Source organism: Schistocerca serialis, chromosome 8 (assembly GCF_023864345.2).
Source record: "Schistocerca serialis cubense isolate TAMUIC-IGC-003099 chromosome 8, iqSchSeri2.2, whole genome shotgun sequence".
NCBI classification, from domain to species: domain Eukaryota; kingdom Metazoa; phylum Arthropoda; class Insecta; order Orthoptera; family Acrididae; genus Schistocerca; species Schistocerca serialis.
This window is the reverse complement of record NC_064645.1, coordinates 541,891,558-541,897,557: the sequence shown is the minus strand read 5'-3', so window position 1 is coordinate 541,897,557 and position 6,000 is coordinate 541,891,558.

The window sequence follows — 6,000 nt, the reverse complement described above, 5'->3', positions numbered from 1 at the left end:
GCGAAGGATTATGCAGTATTGTACAGCGACCAGACTGCAGCAGGATATGAAACGCAGAAAGCTGTTGAGAAAAGAGTGAAACAGGGTAGTAGCCTGTCCCCGTGCTATTCAGTTTGTAGACCGAGCCTGTAGTAAGGGAAACCAAGAAGAAATTTGGGAAGGGGATTAAAGTTCAGTGAGGCGTAACAATAATTTAAAGCTTACCGATCACATTGCAATTCAAAGACGGAAAAAATTCTTGAAAGATTTAAATAAGTGTAAGATTCAGGTAATACTTACGCAGGTATGATCAGACTGCACAGGGAAACCTGTCGTGTACAGCCGCACCGAAGCACAACAAGAAGAAAAGAACAATTGGAAGGTAGATTCAGGCAAAGAGATTCCACAGCATTGTCACTGAAATCATTTAAGTTTCCAAATCTTCAAAATGCTAAACCTGGGTAAGAATACGAGTTAATAGAAAATTTCTAAGTCACTTGCGTTTAACGAATGGAATTATATCGTTAAGTCACATATGTTATACTAATGACGTTATACTATTGGGGAATAGCGCAGGTAAGCTTTAACAACTGGTGAGGGGTATTAATAGATGTTATCTGAAAGAGGGCATGAAAATAAATTTTTGCAAGACTTACGCAATGTGTAATCAGTACATATAGAAGAAAACAACGTAAATTTAGAAAAAGTCATGAAATGATATTTTTTTTAATATGCAAGCTAAGGACAGTGATTGGATACGGTGAAAGTGAAAAGCAGCTAAACTGTTTTTGGTAAATTAAAAGAAGTTTTCGAAAGTAGGTATTCGACGTGTCTGAAACTAATAGTTTCTGTCTTTGTTAATGGCAACTTTCGAGTTACGGTGAGGGAACACATACTCGAAGTACGGAAACCATTAAAATACGGAGATTTGTTCAGTGAGCAATGGACAGCTTTACGTTGTGAATGATTAGCAGAGGCGTAAAAACTCAAATATGTATCAGGCAAAGGGCCGGTATGAAGACCTGTTATAGAATGTTGCCCAACTGATATGTAGGAGCACAGTTCATGAAGCCGGGGAAAACGGATTGTAAATAAACTGAGGAACTTTTTTGCTGTGACCAGACTACAAGAAGAACACGACAACAGGAGCTAACTGGAAGATGGACAGGTGACAAAGAACATATGCAGGGGTGGCATGGACTCGTAGAGGTTAAGTGCTTTGTATGAGTAGTGTTCAAACAGCACTGAGGATATACTTGAACTCTTTATTCAAAAGTAATCACCAAAGGCCTGAGCACATTATTCCACTGTTTCACTAGCCGAAGAATTCCCTGTTCTGTGGCCGTGACAGGATCCAGTACTTTACTACATCTTTCAGTTCGTCGATCGAGTTGAAATGCTTCATTTTGAGATGCTTTCTTAGCGGATCAGACACATGAAAGTCGCTGGGCGACATGTTGGGTCTTCATGGCGGATGCTCAAGGCGCTACAACTGGATCTTCGCCATTACACTTTCTGTGCCCTTGGACATGCATGGACGCGCGTTATCGCGTAGCAGAATTACTCCTGTGAGCACAGGTTGTTTTCTCGTATAGGCTACGGAATGTATCACAGTACAAGTCGTTGGTAACGGTTTTTCCGTGCCCTAGGAATTCGACGACTGTCGAACCTCCGACGTCGGAAAAGACGGCGAGTGTCACAATAGCTGCTGAACACACAGCTTTCAATAATTTAGGGGGTCTCGCAGGACAGTACATATGCGTTCCAAGATGTCTCACTAGATTATCCCATATTGACACATGCAAATTTCAGTCTCGTCTGTTGACATGACGTTTCGTACATTTTCATCTGAACACTCAACATGAAAGGGTCTAGCAATTACATTACAGTACTTTTCTAAGATATTGAACCTTTTGCTTAATTTAAATTAATATTTCCCCCATTTTAAAATGAATTACTAAACATGAAATTCTGGCTTTTTGCCTAATCAGGCTGTTTCCCTTTACTTTAGCAGCTAATTTTTCTATGCTTTGTAGGAGTGTACGATTAATTAGAAATCGAAATTATGTTACCAAAGAAACATTCATTCGGTTTTATTTTTAGCTTATACTGAGACTTTGCTAGGTTCATTTTTTATTTGCCGCGTTTTGTATGAAGGTACTAACAATAAATATAAACTTATTCTCGGCATCTTCGTAGTTATGAAACGTTGCTTTAGTCTCACTCTTTCTTAGACACTAATATCACCTTTCATTTTGCAACCATAACTGTTCAAAGAGATCTTATATCTCGTCTTTGGATTGTGACCTCTTTGATGGGTGGACTTCAATAGGTTTTATGGAATAGCTTTTTTTTTCAGAATATCAACAAATATATCGGCCAATCCAGGACACTAATGTAATGCTGCATTTCATGTTATAATTTGAACAAATCGGTAACTGGTAAGTACTGCATTAGGAAGTAAGTCTAATGCAGGATGTTTGAAGAGGATTACTAAATGTTTTTTAGGAGGTGGTGGCATTGACAGGTTCGAAAAATAAATGCCATGGGTCTAGCTGCTATTGGTTACTGAGATATAGCTGATTACAGACCTTTTTCTCCATTCCGTGTGTTGGAACTCCAATTGCTGTGGCTTGCTTATCGATTGCCATTTTCTTTTAAGTTGTGAAGTTGTGTATAGGTTTCCACAAGTGAATTCTTCTACTGATTACAGTTAGGACTTATGGGCCAGTTGTACTGCATGTTTTAAGCTTACAGCATGTATTTACGATTGCTGAGTATGTCGATATGGTACACCGCGCAACAAAATTAAAGGATAACTTTTTCACAACCACGCAGTTGCCTCCCTTTGCCACGCGTAAGTTTCAAATTTGGCTAAAAAGTTCCTACAATCTTCCTCTGTAATAGTACCAAAGAACTGTGCCCTGCGACGTTACACTCAGGCTGGGTGACCTTCCGAACAAGAAGTTGTCGACACATGAGAATAGAAAGCCACAGCTCGGAAGTTCACATGACTTGTAAGGTGGTTTAATGCCGTCACGTCGGCACCAGCAATCACCACAACTCTCTCCAACGGTACCGCGAACGACTCACACGATGACAATGTTGTGACAGTCCCACTTACCCACATTTCACCACTTCATTTTAAGGCTTTGCGATGAAGGTTCGAACCATGACACCCAGCTTTGAATTCATGCACTTTTCTCGTGGGTGGCCGAGGAAAACATTGCAGACACACCAACGGTCAGAACAGACCGAATGAGGGCTCAGGAGGTGACATAAAAGTTGTCAATGAAACACCCCCTATCCCTGGGGCGTTCATTTCCACATATTTCGCTGTCAAAAACAATAGTTTACAGAGCGACTAGCAACAAAAAGATGTTCTGGACAAGCTTTGACATTGCTAACACCGTCTGAAGTTCGTACCCTTCTCTCAGGATACCGGCTGCATCCCCTTAGGACTGCAGCGGTACCTCAGTTCTTGCGCTCGTGTGGAGGTTTGAGCTACTACGGACCGTTCAGAATTATTCGAAGAAATTTGAATGATCCGAATCAGGAAAGGGCAGTTACGTTTTTTCAGCATCATTGCGTCCAGCAACACCATTTTGTGTGCCACACACGCTTCTTGGTTGCGTGAGCACGTTACAAGTATACCTTTCAGAAACTTTGACACAAATTCAGCCTGGTGGCTGCTCTACCACCTGATCGTAGGCAAACCGCTCCCAAGAGGTGTAGAAGGGGTTGTCTAACCCTCAGCGCTGCAGCAGGTATTTTTAACGTGCTCAGCATACATGCGTGGCTGGCACCGAGGTTGTTGCCCAACTGCGAGGTGTTAGGGTGACTCTTTGCCGTTTTAATGACGCATACGTTAACGTTGCAGTCCCGTGTGATCACACGACAGGAGGGCGGAAAACAGGACGGTTGAAAAAGCATAAGTACCCTTCGCTGCTTCAGATCGCGTTCAGATTTAACTGAATGGGTTGAACGATATATTGTGGCTCCAGTCCGCACTTAACAACAGAAACTACAATCGCGCTGCACTCCATAGGTGTGCGATCAGCTTTAGTGGGGATGCAGCTTTATTATGTCGTTAGAAAAGGTTTGAAACGTCCAAGGTGTCGACAGGACCAAAGGTTGTCAAGGACTTCTTTCTGTTACTTACCACGTTGTGGAGTGTTGTTTTGCGGTGAATCGATGGTCGAAGTGAACTGGTGATGTTATTGAGCTCTTTAAATCACCCGCAGAGGCCTTTTCGTGCCGATTTTGAACGGCAATGTGTCTGAAATATTTTCCGCGGCCACCAACAGGAAACCGCCTGATTTCAACGCCAGGTGTCGAAGATGTGAACTCCATCGCAGAGACGTCAGAACTAGGTGTGGAATATGGGTAAGAGGTGCTGTCACGACCTTCTCATCGTGTGACACGTCCACCGTGGTGTTAGGCAGAATTTTAGTGATATTTTGTGCCACTGTGAGCTCATCAACCACCTTACAGCTCACGTGAACTTCCGAGCTGTGGCCTTTCTCTCGCACGTGTCGACATCTCGCTGTCTGAAGCGTCATCTAGCCCGAGGGGGAGGTCGTAGGACGCCACACTTTCGTAAGCATTTCTGGGAAAAATTTCAAAAATTGTGGGAAGCAGTTATGGAGTTTCGAAAAAGTTATCCCCTAATTCTGTTGCACCGGGTATTTGTATATCGGTTTCGTAACGGAAATACAGCAGCTGCTTCCAAAGTTGATGCCTGACGAATCTTAACCTCGGAATACCAAATTCAAAAGTGTTTCCACTGAATCCGCACGAAGCTGCTGCTGTAACCAGCAGTCATTTCTCATCTGAAATTTCAAAGGAACAGATTGTGCCTGAACTGAAAGACATTATTCGGTTGGTAGAAGGCAGTTCTTCAAAAGGCACACGAAACATCTCCACACGTACTGCTTTACCAAATATAAAAATGCAGCGTACTTTACATTTGTAACGCATCTATCCTTATCATTTTCAGCGGAGTCAACACTAAGAAGAAGATGATGGTAGACGATTGGAATTTTGCTGGTGGCTGATTATTTTCAAGAACGCTTTACTGTACATGAAAAATTTATATTCTTCAATAACTGAGCAATAGTTAAGTGTCCTATTGTATCACCACATCAACCTCCAGGTATCCGTTATCTAGACTTGCTTGGAAAAGAGTTTCCGGACTAGGCTCCTTTGGCTACAAGGATGGGTACGTTCTTAAATCATGACAGTGACCAAGCACATTGTAGACGTCAGGTGACACATCATCAAAATGTCACATTTCCCAGAGGATAGATTGTCAAAAATGGTCACGTTTGTAGGCCACGACGATTCCCTCACCTTACCCCTTCAGATATTTGCCTGTGAGGATGGTTGGAAGGTGAAGTCTACAAAGAAAACTAAACAAGAGAGACAGTCGTTCGGATTATGAGTAGTGCTCCCCACTCTCCAGCCAGTAAAAGATCGCCAAGACAACCTCAGAAGTGCTACATGTGATTTTATCGAGGGAATTCAAAAGTACATTAGAGTCAGAGGTTGAATTTATGATAATCAACTCTGAACTTAGTTGTATGTCATTGCTTAACAGGTTCTGCGTTTATTTATTTGGGATACGTTCTACCAGTTGTATCTACGCAACCAATAAGACAGCGACGTATGTTGCATGGAATATTTTATTCGAATTAAGTCTGTACTGCCAGGCACTCAAATGTTAACTGGTCTTCCTGAATCACCCTGTCTATACGACAGAGTGGTGGCGCTTCCTGCATACAGCCACCGCATAAATCGATATAGTCTCTGGCACGACGTGATTTCCGCATGTTGTCCGTATGACGTTCGTCGCCCAGTTATAGGCTTAGTATGTGGTGATTACAGGTGACGTCGTGGCATTATTGGAAGACACAACAATACTAATTAACTATTTTGTCGCTGTTTAAATACCAGCAGCCATTGGTAGCACAGACAGGTTTCGTTTTCGTCTCCTCGTTTTAACGATTCCTCCTGAGACGG